At 39.4% G+C, this 15000-nt stretch overlaps 1 protein-coding gene across 4 annotated transcripts in view; it reads right to left on the bottom strand.

The window, feature by feature from the left end:
• NCKAP1 (NCK associated protein 1) overlaps positions 1 to 15000 on the bottom strand; it is a gene marked incomplete in the record, with an annotated part of 2707503 nt that overhangs the window by 1332725 nt on the left and 1359778 nt on the right.

The following is a 15000-nucleotide window of genomic DNA, read 5'->3' as shown; positions in this document are numbered from 1 at the left end:
ATGCCCAAGCTGGTCACTGTAACCAAATGGAACACTTCTCCCAATCATAGCTCTCAACCTCTTAGCAGAAAAAATCCAGACAAAGCCAATACTAATGGAGGGACAGAGCACCAAAAATAGGGACAAATGTTAAATATTGTTCTTATAAACTTAGAAAATTGTTAGAATAAAAGGTATTTTGTTACCATACATTTTCTGGATAATCGCCTCACAGTAAGATGCTGTCTGGTTCGATTCTCAGCTAGAGCGTCTTCTGCGTGGAGACATGCGTGAATGGGCGTACCTTCGTTGAAGGCTGTGTGTCAGGGCTGATAACTCGGCACGTAAAAATCAACTACCAATCATTGGCGGACCGGAGTTCCGCTGTGGTGACCGCTAACTGGGAAAAGCCAAAAGACACAACAACAACATTTTCTGGATAATATTAAGTCAAACTCAAATGCCTGTCATTATATACTGAATTTAATCCTCACTAATTTACCACAAAAATTCAGAAAACCAAAAATATGAAGCAAAATTCTGGACAAACTGTGAAAATCTGGACAGCTTACAGGTATGCCCCCCAATGATCCCAGGATAAGCACTTTCACTGATATCAAATGAACCATTTCTTCCAAAGACACATTCAGTATTTTGTCCATGCAGGCTCAAGCAATTCACTAACATCAAATGAAATATTTCCCCAGTGATCCACTTAATAGTTTTGTCCATGCCTACACAAGCACTTCACTGACATCAAATGGAACATTTCCCTAAAACAATTCTATCAGTAAGTTGTGTGAGTCTGAACAAGCATATCACTGACACCATAAATGCCCACACAAAGACTACAGTGATGACAGAATAAATAATTTCCTCAAATGAACCCTTCTGTAGTTGGTCCATTACTGCTGAAGTCATTCACTGGCACCAAATAAAACATTTCCCCCAACGGTCATTTCAGAAGTACGTCCATGTCTGTATAAGCGCTTTTACTCGCACCAAAAGAAGCATTTCCCCCACTGACCTTTTCAGCAGTTTGTCCATGTCTGCATAAGTACTGCACTAACACCAAATCAAACATTTTCTCCAGTGTTCCTTTCAGCTGTTTCCATGTACGCCCAAGCACTTCTCTTACACCAAATGGAACATTCCCACTTTGGATGTCCTGAATTCAGACCTAATTTAAAATGCTGGGATTGTTCCTTTAAGAGTGAATCCTCAAGCTATTGTAAAGCTATAGACCAATAGCTTTCCTTCTAATGACATATAAACTACACATTGGAATTGATGCCAACAAGAGTTTATATAGTCATTTAAAAGAAAACTCAATTATGGCAATAGAACAAAAGGGTAATAAAAGAAAATCATATGGAATGAAGGATAACTACTATATGATGAACTAGTGTTATGGTTAATGCTAGAGTGAATAATATAACAGATAATTACAGTGTTTTCCTGCTTGTTGTCACTAAAAGTAGACACCAGCAGCCCCTAATCTTTCTCTTTAGCTACCCCTCATCCTGCATACTGTTTCTGTGTTATTTTACCAACCCTAGCCATATCTCCTCTTCTGTTCTATTTTACCAACCCTAACGTATCTCTTCCTCCTCGGAACTGTATGTCCAAACCCTCTCTCACTAGTATTTCTGCCCTGTCTTACTGTCTGTAGTCTCTTACTTACTGCCTAGTATTATTACTATCTTACTTTTGCTTTGTCCTGCTACTTGCTGCTAGTATATCCTCTCTCTCCCTCCATTCTCTCACTGCCTAATCCATCTCAGCCTTTCAACTCTGACTTTCCTTAAGCAGAGCTACCTATGTAAATTGTGCCCAGCATGGTCTTCTAAACGGCTCTATTCTTATTTGTATGCTAACTTATTTTCTCAGCAAACCTACATACTTACTTTCAAACCTGTCCTCTACTCTTCTGATCATTTCTGGGCAGACCTGCCTTCTACCTCCCTTTGGATCTTTCCGTTCACCTTGCGGGCTCACTCCGCTCCCCTACTCTGCCCCCATTCCCACCCAACCCCACTACTCCTACACTTATTCACCTCTAACCACTCCCACTCATCTGTAACCACTCCCACTCATCACAATCAATCTTCTTTAATAACTCATTCACAGGGCCCACCCTAATACTTATACTCTCTCCAGTTCCTCACTACAAGTTATTTATTAAGGCTACTAACTCTATTCTGAACAGTACTCAATCACCCTATAATGCCTCCACATACTTTCAACATACCTCCAAAATCAAATCATATTTACTGCCTCATACCCCCACTTATTATTCTCTACCTTCTCACAGCCTATGAATACCAACACCTCCCCTGCCATACACTTCCCTAGACATGCTACCATTACTACTAATTTAGCACATCATTTTAACCTATTACTACCCCACCTCTCATCTAACTCCTCTAATGTAAAGCCTCAACATCCCATTTGTGCTTAATATATTAACCCAAGGACTAAAAACTATCACAAACTCTTGTTAAAACTCCAGAAACTTGCTATTAAACTACTGCCTAACCTCATAGTGGATGGTGACATCCACCCTAACCCAAGCCCACTTGTTACTATAAACCCCACAAATAACAGCCTTACTAGCCTATGGAACTCAAATAATGCCACCAACTCATTCTTAGTGTGTCACCTAAACATTAGAAGTTTAAACAAGAAAATTCACTATTTACATGCCTTCCTAGATGTCCACTCCTCTGATGTTTTATGCCTTTCCGAAACCTGGCTCAAACCTACCACAACTGATAATGAAGTTATACCCCTAGGTTACAACATAGCACGTCTTGATCGCATCTCTAAAAAAGGAGGAGGGGTAGCCATCTTGTATAAATCCACTCTGGAAGTATCCAAAACTAGTAATCCAAATACCCAGGTCACTAACAATGCAAAAATACTCATCACAAAGGTCCAAATCAACAAACACAAATCTATAAACATTGTTTGTATCTACATTCCCCCAGGTGACAACACAAATACCTTGGAGAGTATTCTCCAATGGCTGTCTACTAACTGCCCCCAAGAAACTATTATTCTCAGAGATGTTAATATCGACTGGTATACTTGCTCTGCAGACTTCCCCTCAACCCATATAAATTTGCATGTCTTCTCTCAGATAATCTCATCACCTACCAGAATCAAAAAGCCCAACAATAAGGAAAGTATCCTCAACTGGAGATTAATAAACAATCCACCCCAGCTATACCAAGCAAGCACCCTACCTGAAGACTTTAGTGATCACTCCCTCACCTATATAATCAGAAAAAGAAATGACACCCCTCATCAATCTACCTTCAAAAACATTAGAAATACTAAGAACTTTATTCAGACTAATTTCCAGAATGAACTTAACCTCATGTAACTGGTCCAACCTAACACTACTTCCTCTTGATGAAGCAGTCTCATAGTTAAACTCTACATTTCTTGCTATCCTTGACAACCATGCTCTCAAACTTACTATTAGAACAAATAACAAAGTTGCACCATGGCTGGCCAATGACGAGACAAAAGATTATTAGCAGAAACAAAGTGTGGACCACCTGGAGAACCACTAAATCCCCAAAAGACCACCTCTTATATATAAACAGTTGAGGAATGATACTAAGAAGGCTATTATATTAGATAAAAAGAAATACTACTGCAATCTACACACCCTCCTAACTACCCTCCAACAACCTCCTAAAATTGTTGCCAATACCTTTAATACTTTCTTTACTGAAACTGTGCAATCCCTATCCAACAAACTATCTCAAAATACCCTACCACCACCAATCCAACACCTGATAATAAAAATCCCCTTCAAGCTTGATCCAGTACCAACAGCTTTTATTAAGTCCCTACTGAAGAAACTGAAACCCACCACCCTCTCAGCAGACCTACTACCTGCTGAATATCTCCAAAAAGCTGCTAAGGAAACAGCATACCCCATCTCAATTTTAATCAACAGAACAATTCTCTAAGCTTATATCCCCTCCATCTGGAAAATCTCCCACATTATTCCTCTACACAAAGGGGGAAATTCCACTGAACTTTCAAATTACAAGCCTACAGCCATTCTATTTCCCTTGGCTAAAATAATGGAAAATGTATCCATAAGCAACTTCTTGCCTATCTGAATCAAAACTCTCTCCTAGCCCACTCCCAGCACGGATTTAGACCCTGCCATAGTACAACCTCAGTCTTTCTCTCCCTCTCTCATACAATAAATCAAAACCGTAATAACAAGCTCTCTTCTGCCCCCTTCCTAGACTTATCCAAGGCATTCAATATGGTAAACCACCAGCTACTTTTAGACACACAAAAATCACTCCCCATAGATAACCTCGCAATAAACTGGTTTCATTCTTACCTAAGTGACAGACAACAAGCTGTACTATGGAAAGAGAATCTACCATCCCTTTTAACAGTCACCCTTGGAGTCCCTCAAGGATCTATACTAGGTCCCCTCCTATTCTCCTTATTCATTAATGACCTGCATAAAGTCATCCCAAATGCAACTTGTATTCAGTACGCACATGACTCCACCTTAATCTGCTCTACCACCTCCCCCTCAGATCTACAAGCTTAATCACAAATCACTTTCAACCAAGTAGAGAACTGGCTCACAGGTTGCACACTACTACTAAACCCAAACAAAACCAAACTATTGCTCTTCTCCCTCACTCAAAAGACCCCTCACCACCTCTCACAATAACATCTAACAATGGCACCATAATTTCTCCAGAACCTAATACTAAACTACTGGGAGTAATCATCGACAATAACCTTAAGTTCGATGCTCACATAGACAAAACTATTAAAACAGTCAACAAAAAACTAGGCTCTTTCTACAGGATTAAGCAATTCCTAACCCTATCTACTAGAACTGTTATTGCCCGTACACATCTGCTATCAACCTTTCTTTATGCCTCAACCATCTTTGCTAACCTATCCAAATCAAATCTCAATAAACTGAATAGTTACTACAATAACATTGCCAATTTTGCCACAGGGTCAGCTTATAGAACCCATCACTGTGTTAACCTTCAATCATTAGACTGGCTAGAATTACCCAACCAACAGAAATATAACCAACTAATAGTTCATAAAATTCACTACCAACCAGACAGTACACCTATACTGAAAAATATTATCACCCCCCCACAGTAACCTAAAGACCCTTCGCTCTTCCAAACAAAGTGCTAGTGCAGACTGTTAAAACCAACAATTCAGCTGGTGCATCACTATTCTCCAACTCTGTCGGAAAAAAATGGAATCTTCTTCCTTCGCAACTTACCAATGATCCCTCCTTATCCCAATTCAAAAAATCTCTTAAGAAATACCTGAAAATGCATTGGCTTTGTCCCTGTACAAATCCTGACTAACCGCCACACAAACAGAAACTGTAAATGTGAACCTCATCGCAAAGTTATATCTTTGATCCACTAACTGCTTACAATATTTGTACATCTCTCTCTTATGGAAAGATTTAAAATTAAGATGATACCATGTATGTTACCACCCTCTGTTACACTTTCCTTCTTAAAAAATAAAATTCACTATTCCCTTTCTTAGATAGTAATCTAGCAACCGATCCTGTGTGTATGTGAATTGAAAATGCACTTGTTTATATATATATATATATATATATATATATATATATATATATACTGTTAAAAATTTCAATTTTGTGATAATTCACTGTAATAATTTTCACTGTAATTACACTAGTAATGTACACTTGGAGCGTTTCTCCCCGGGCCTCTGCTGAAAATGGCCCTGTATCCAGTCAGACTTTCCCGGTTAACAAATGTAAAATAAATAAATAAATTTGCTGTTAAAGTCATAATGGAGAACTGTAAAAAGGGGAAGAATCTCTAGGGCCATTAGCCTAGTAATCTCCTATGAATATATGAATCAGTACACATACCTTATGTATACCCATAGGCGTGTGTACACACACACACACACACACACACACACACACACATAGTAAATGGAGATGTCAAAGTGAATTAGTTTAAATTTAATTTCTTTATGTGCAAACCTCATGGGGCTACAATGCTGTTTAGTTTAGCAAAGGTGGGGTCTTAAGGTAGCATATAACACATTTGCTAGAAGCTAACAAAGCAAACACCTGTCAGGGGGTGCCAAGGAAAGGCAGTGATCCCTGGAATGTAGTAGGAGCAAAATCACTTCCATCTCCATAACCTGTTCTGTTATCTCAGAAAAAGTACCTCCCTACATTCCAAATGTCATCACCACAAACCCATAATAATGCTCATCATCATTACCCACCCCCCCACACACATTTTTCTACATGAGGTCAGAGTGCCATGTAAACTATCACAACCTCTTTTGATTCAATACCAGTGTCCTAGCTTCTTTGAGAGTCATACCTGAGTGTTGCAGGTCTTCTCTCACATAATCCATCCCTTTCTTTGCTGGATGTCCTCATTTCTTCTTCCCTGTTTCTCCCAAAACATTGTCACCAAATTGACTGTTTTCCTGAATATGTGCCTGAAACACTGCACTCTGTTTGTTTAGACCTTCTTTGCAACTGAAACTAGCTTGGTTTCAGCAATAACGTTGTCATTTTATTCATGCGTCCCACAGTGTGCATCCAACCATTCTCTAAGTCACTTCATCACCATCACTTTCACCTTCCTCAACTGCTCAGCCTTCACTGCCCAGGTTTCTGTACCATAAAGAAGTGTTGGTCATAATTTGGGTTTGGACACCTTATTTTTCAGCTTCTTTGACATTATTTTATCGCACACTAGTCCTCACACTCTATGCCATTTTGCTGCAGCACCCTCTGATTCTAGCTTTGACCTCCCCATTCAGACTTACCTTCTCCTCAACCCATACCTCTCAACCTCTTAGAGCAAGAAATCTAGACAAAGCCATAAATAATGGGGGGACAAAGCCCCCAAAATAGGGACACTTTTTAAATATTGCTCTTACAAACTTAGCAAATAGATAGAATAACAGATTTTGCATTAGCAGGAAATTTCTGAAGGGTATAAAGTTTGAATCTCAAATGTCTGTCATTGTTTTCTGATTGCAACCCTCAATAAATTGCCAGAAAGCCACAGTTTTATGAGAAACAGACCAAAATTCTGAGGTAAAAATCTGGATACTCTGTGAAAATCTGTACAGTTGAGAGATATGTTCAACCACCCCTCCTAGAAACTTGAAACTGTTATCCTGTTCTGCCATCTTCCCTTCAGTCTCAGTTTTCTGCTTCTTCTGATTTCTCCATTTGCTGCAATGACATCTGTCTTGTCTGTACTCAGTTTCATAGGTTGGTACTAGGCTATCGGCCCTAGGGCCTATACAAGCCTAGACTTCAGTTTTGTATTCATACCACAATCATTTGCTGAACTTCTTGTTCACAGTCTGCTTGTAATGCCCTATTATCTATGTACAGCCTTGTTGACCAAACCCCTCCAACCAGTTTGCTAATGTAGTCCATCGCCAGTGTAAACAACAGTGAGCTTACAGCTGAGCCTTGATGCACACCCAACCCCATGGGGAACTCTTCTGCAGTCTGAATACTGTTAGTACTTGTGCCATTGGGTCTTTGTACATAGTCTGCTCTAATTATATCAGTGTTTCTAGGACTTCAGTACATTGCAGAACTGCCCAAGTCAGCTTTGTCATACTCTTTCTCCAAGTCTATGAATGCTCATTTGGACTCCTTCCTTATCTTTAACTTCTTCTCCACTATCCTTCTCACTGCCAACATTGAATTGACCATGCTACTCCCTGATCTGAATCCAAACTGCTAATCTCCTATCTTACTTTCTATTTATTTGTCTATCAGTCATCCTTTCCTACACTTTCATGAAGTGTGATGGGAGTTTGCTACCTCTATACTGCCTGCAGTTGTAAATGTGTAAAGTAATAAAAAAAAGCCAACAACATTAAGGAACTTGATATGAGATAATATAACAAAGGACAGGGTAGCAAAATTATAATCTCTTGCATCACCATACATGTTTAGACTGCATTTATATCCACAATAATCTATAAATAACAGCATATTAGTTGCACTCCACATAACAATTGCACAAACACAAGAAATCAATCAACCTTTCAGTCTTCCACTGCATAAGTTGATTTTCTGTGACTGCAAGTTGTCTGTATCATGCAAGACAAGTATTTAATACACTTTGAGAAACTAACCCCCGGATCTATTAATCCTCAGTGCAGGACTAGCTTAGTCCTGAACAGAGGCTGCCATTTAGGAGCAGGATGGTAGAACGCCATGCATATTAATGAAGGCCCGCTGCTTGAGCTAATCCTACACGGAGCGTGAATGAGTGTAGGGGACGTGTCTGAGAGCAGAGCTCTCAGAATAAATACACCCCTGCAAAGTACAACAGCAAGAAGTCTCAATAAATGAGTGAGACTGCTCAGAGGTGTCCGCATATCCATACCAACAGTCCCCCATGTGTACAACAGCAACAGGACATCAATATAAAATGAAGAAACACCTTTTTTTTTAAAACTCCTGAGTACAGCTAACCATAGGTACATGGATGTGCCCATTGCTTAGCTATGGTTAAAGCAGCTGAAAAGTCTGAAGAGGATAACAAGGAAGATATATGCAAATGAAGCAGCACAGCAATAGTGTAGTGGTCAGAGTATCCGCCTAACGAGCAGGCGTTCCTGGTTCGAATCCCAATGTAGCACATACCATTTTCCATATGAAATCTGTACATGAACAATTTTTTTTTTACATTTTCTGCCGTTAAACCTACTAAATAATATTGAAATGTGACCTGGAGTACTGCATTAAATGCAAATGTGAGTGTCATAATGAATAAGGCAGTAGTAAGCAGGTTTAAGCACAAATAAGCACTAGTACGCATGTTTAAGTGTGTTTGCACGGGGGTAAGCATTACCTACACAGGTTAAGCAAAGTAGAAGCTAACTGAATGTAAGAAACTGTAACCTGCTTAGCTCCGCGCAAACCCGCTTACAACTGCTTTAAAATGCCTTAATCACTCTGTACCCAACAGCCCATTTTCTGCTCAGCAACAAAATAAACAGCTTCTGCAAGGCTCGAACCCAGGACCCTGTACACTACAGTCATAGTAGTTAACCACCAAGCCATCATAGCACTACATAAGACTGAGGTTTCTACACACACAACCTCACCATAGGAAAATCAAAATGAACATGTGGAATGAATCTATGTGCAGTGTGATGTTGCATAACCTGCTATATAACATAAATATGTGAACTGGAGTACTGTAGTAAGTCCAGATGTGAGGTTTTATTGTAATAAATAGTTGAAGTCCCCAGGACACCATAAAGTTTATGTACACATGAATCACAGATAACAGACACAGATAACCTGTAATGAATAATAAATAATTGCCAAAAGGCAAATATAATGCTAATTAACTAACAAGCAATGCTAACCTCAGAACTGCTCAGCTTAGTAAGTGTACGCAATGTGTAGGGAAGGCAATACAATCTTCCCACTGGTATACCTATTTAAGCAGTGCCAACCTTAAGTAAGCAGGTGTGCCCATAGTTTAGCCTTTTCAAAACCAGCCAATCACAGAAAAGTGCAAGAAATCAGCCCTACTTAAACCCAAGAGGCAGGAATACAGCTCATAACTGGTTGTAGCATCCTCCTGCAGGCAGAATGGCTGCAGTGGGTGAAGGCACTCAATTTACAGTGCAGCGCTGGGGCATTCAGGAGTCAAAACTCATGGTATGGCTCCTGGTAAAACACCATGAGCAGAAACTACTGCAGGGCCAGTACCAGGGCTTGCAGGATAAAATGGAGGCCTGGGACAGTCTCGCCCGTGACCTCACCAGTGCAACAGGTACCCCCTGGGACTGATGAGCAGGTTAGGCACCACACCATGCAGACCTGAAGCGGCAGAAGGGGGATGTCCTGGAACAGTGGATCCAGGAATCTCGGCAGATGCGTAATGCCCCAGGACTGAGTAAGTAACTCCTTCTACTAAGTAGTTAATAATTGTCTAGCTTCTGTATACTATGGATAGGTATGGCTAAATATCACTGTATTTCTCTGACAGCTGCAGAGGAGCATGTTGCGAACCAGCAGGCCTACGATGCTAGGTTGCAAAGGCTGCAGCGCAAGGCAGGTTAGTAAATATTCTGCTTGTGCTGTCATAACAAATAAATGTAACAGCCTCAGAAAGTGTTGTGCCAGTATACATAAAGGTATAATATGCTATGAATAAAGGTATAACCCCTGCAGTGCTTCTGTTTCACTCTGCTTTCATATGTTGTTTTACTGATGCACTTATAAATAGTACTGTTGTAGTAAGCAGTGTTACCCACACTGTGGTATGCAGATAAAATGTGTGTATGAAGTTCTGTATAAGAATGTTGGAAGTGCAAACAGGTCAGCCATATTGTACAACTGAGGGAGACTTAGAAAACAGTGGAAAGCTTCACAATTGCCTGATAGCATAGTGTATAGTGATCTTAACTGTAATGTTTTTGTCACACACAGCAGCGAATCCTGGGAGTGTTAGTAAGTTGCATGCATAATCATACCCTGCAACTGTACAGATTTTGTTAGAATGTTCAGAGAGAAAGCTGTATGTATATTTACACTTTACAACTGTACAGATTTTGCTAGAATGCTCAAATAGACAGCTGTATGCATATTCATACCCCTCAACTGTTCCAATCCGTCCAGCATGTCCACATAAATGGCCCACATCACCTGCCTGGTACCCTGTTCCCCTGACAAATCAGTGTGATGATCCAAGAACTGTAATGCACATGTGAAGTGTCAGTATCATAATGAATAAGGGAGTAGGGGTGGAGGAACCATGGATATGAAATTACGGATCCAGGAGTGTCAGGGTTGGATGGCCCGGTTCTAACCGGACCGCCTCTAACTGGACCGCCGAGGTCAGCAAGTTAGTTATAAATATATATACATACACACATACATACATCTACATGTAGAAGTACATTCCTTGTACTGTTGACTTCTTTTGCTGGATGCTATGTTTGTGAAAAATATCAGGGTTATGTGTATCTGTCATGGCACAATGGTAAATCCCATTGGCTATGGTGTGCAGACTCCTGGGTTCAGCCTTGCACAGGGGTGAGGGAAACAATCATATGTTGTGATGCTTTGTATGGCTTGAGGCTTTACCTGGGAGCACAATCATTCCTTTTGCAGACATAAATAACATGAAAGTGCCCCTACAAACCTCGACAGTAAATAGAAGAATAGGTTGTGCATAAGCATAAATATAATGAAATATTACTTGTATTTCCCTTGTTTACATCCAGTAAAAGCAGTATTAAGTGGGTGTCAGCACATGTGAGCATTAATAAACCTGGAGTACGCACATTTAAGCAGTAAGCGGGTGTAAACATGTATAAGTGGCAATACGCAGGATTAAGCAGACTGAAGCTGCAGTAAGCGGGGCTACGCCTGTTCGTGCGGGGGTAAGAACTGCCTACACAGGTTAAGCAATCTAGAAGCTGAGTGTAAAACTGTAACCGGAAGTTAGCAGTACTTACCGTCACACAAACCTGCTTAAAAGTGCCTTAATCAGTCTGCATCCAACAGCCTTTGTTCTGCCCAGTAACAAAATTAATTGCCTCTGCTAGGCTCGAACCCAGGAACCTGCACACTATAGCCAAAGTGACTTACCTCTAAGCCATGTCAGATATACATACTCATGCTGCATTCTAAACTTATCAACCAGCACAGTCATTCAACAGTACAGAGAATGTATACCTACATCTAGATGTGTGTATGTTAAGATATTAATATCTAAACAGATACAACATATCTGCATATGTAGTTTTTTATATATATATATACATATATATATATATTATATATACATATATATATATATATATATATATATATATATATATATATATATATATATATATATATATATATATATATATATATATATATATATATATACACATATATATATATATATATATATATATATACACATACATATATATATATATATATATATATATATATTAGAAATATATACATACGTATAGAAATATATGAACATATACACATGCAAATGCTGACATCTACACATATGTATGTCAACACCTATATGTCCACATATAGACATCAAGTTATCACCTTGACCCATAATCACTTTACCCACAGTTCCACCTCCCCTCCCCCCTGCTGCACACACACAGCCACCATCCCTTCCCTGGTTACTGGACTGTAGCTACCACACCAGCACACACTGCCCACCCTCCACTCCCCCTCCCCTCATGACAAATCCTGTACATTGTCCCAACCAAAGTATCATAGGTCTGACACATGCTGTACTCCATGCACATAGCCATGTGTATACTTGCATTCATGGTTTTAGAGGAAAGTAGAATATGCAAATTGTGGGTCGTCCCGCATGGGACAAATGTTTCCTGGTAATAACAATAGATTTCATGTGTGACTTTGTTTACAATAATGGTGTTAGTTGTAGGTATTGCAAACCATACACGGCATACAGGTTTGCCCGGTATGCACACGAAACCTAATCGGAACGTTGGTACATTTCCGTGAATGGAGCAACACTTTAAATGTGGTTGCTGAACTCTGAATCCAGTGTCTTCTCATGTCTTTTTGGTTTTGCATAAAATATAGAATAGATATCTCCTTTTTATTAAGAGTATCCAATAAAATATTTTATACATAACTGGTTAGATGAAGAGCCAAAATTACATGAAAGGATACTGGATTCAGAGCTCAGCAACTGCGTTTAAAGTGTTGCTTTGATAACAGCAAATTACTACAAAAGGAATTTCTACACTAAGTAAATATTGTGCAGCCCATTACAACGATGCTTGTATGTACATCCTCCAAAAACGATATTTCCTTATTTATAGTTAACTGGCTACTGGCAGCTGGGATCGGAATCATAAAACAGCTGGCAGCTGTGAAGCGATTATTTATTTTCCTTTACAGTGAAAGCTTACGCTTTAAAAGGGTGTCCCAGACAACAGAAATAACCATTGTTAGGAAGTACAAATAATTTATTTTTTATTTTTTTATTTATCATTTGTTGACCGGGAAAGTCCGACTAGGTTCCACAGAGCCTGTTTTCAGCGGAGGCCCGGGGAGAAATGCTCCAGATAATGTACGGCAGTTAAAGTACTGATCATGTACCTGATAAAACAGTTACTATCAGTAAGATGGGCAGAGGGCTGATCAAAACACAGCTTCTCAAAATACTGCTAGATTACCAACAGTTGGAGCAACAGTGTTGACCTGCTAAGTCTAATCTTGAAACAAAGACACGTCTGTCCCAGGTGTGACGACCCAAAAATTGGCAATAGTGTCTAGATAGTAATGCATAGCACCAATGTATGTGGAATAAAAGATTGGGATGTCTGAGGATGTTTTGGCTGAGACAACTCATGGGATGGGTCCAGAAAAGTAGGGAGTGGCCAATGTGTACTGGTGAGGTTACACAGTGTTTCTAAATGGATAAAAGATGATTGCTGTGTCAGTGAAGTGTTGGGGAGGGTGTTTGGGGAAGTAGGAACCATGGACATGACATTATGCAAATGAAGCAGTACAGCAACAGTGTAGTGGGCAGAGCATCTGCCTAATGAGCAGGCAGTCGTGGTTCAAGTCCCACAGAAGCATAGTTTATTTCACATGTCAAAGCACATCCGAACCAAGCTATTTTGTTGCAAAACTCACTAAATAACACATATTTCTGAAGTAGAGTACAGATGGAAATGCACTTGTGATGTATCAGTGTCATAATGATTAAGGCACTAGTAAGCAAAACTAAGCAGTAGTAGGCGTGTGTATGTGCGTTTACATGGGGGTAAGCACTGCATACACAAAGTAAGCATATTTGAGGCTTACCTGGTGTAACCGGATTTTTACCTGCAGATAACAATGCTTACTGTCGCGCAAACATGCTTACAACAGCTTTAAAATGTCGTAATCTGTCTGTACCTAACATACCTAGTTTTGCCCAGCAACAAATAAAATATGGACTCTGCAAAGCTCGAACCCAGGACCCTGCACACCTATGCCAGTGTGATTTACCAGTAAGCCATGGCAGATAAACATAACCCTGGTGTTTTCCAAAACACAGCAACTAGCTAAATAAGTCAACAGTACAGGGAATGTGCTTATACATGAAGATGTATGTTTGTTTGCACATATATTCATAACTAAATAGATATATACCTTTCTCTCTCTCTCGCTCCCTCTCTCTTGCTATTACAGATATATATATATATATATATATGTATATATATATATATACACATACACAGATATACATCTATAAATATAACAGAGCACATAACAAAGACATATATGACCACAGGTGGTGTTAACGGGAGTGAGTGGGCTCAAGCAACATATGTCTTGCATGTGAAAGTATTCTCCACACCCAGACAATTACAGTACCATATTTTGTAAATGCAATAACCAGGACCTGACACTGCATGGCCACTGGATGTTTACAGTTAGTCATGCCACCTTTATGATGTGAGGCTGCTTGCCTGGCTACCATAGTGCAAGTACAATGTGGTAGTAATACAACATTCCTAAGATACATATACACAGACACAGGTGTGGAGATACATATATATGTCTATATATGTGTCTACATACACACATATATATATATATATATATATATATATATATATATGTAACTACACATACACACACAGACGTATGTCTATGAAAATACATTATTACAGGATACACACCACACTGAACAGCCAGTATCCCCATAGTTGAAATCTCATCAGATGGACAGTGTATGAGTCAGCCATACAAAAGACAACTGTTGCCTGAAACATATACCAACAGAGAAATCAAAGGAAGTTAACACCCCTCAAAGGTTTGCATATGTTTTAAAGCTTTATTTGTGTACTATCACAGTTCTATATGCCATGTCATATTGCAGTGTATACTTTGAAATACATACAAACAGATGAATGCAACTGTCAAACAGATCATTTAAGGCAGAA

This window comes from Protopterus annectens, chromosome 6.part0, assembly GCF_019279795.1.
Source record: "Protopterus annectens isolate FY-2018-M chromosome 6.part0, PAN1.0, whole genome shotgun sequence".
NCBI classification, from domain to species: Eukaryota; Metazoa; Chordata; order Ceratodontiformes; family Protopteridae; genus Protopterus; species Protopterus annectens.
This window is presented reverse-complemented; position numbering and strand designations above follow the sequence as displayed.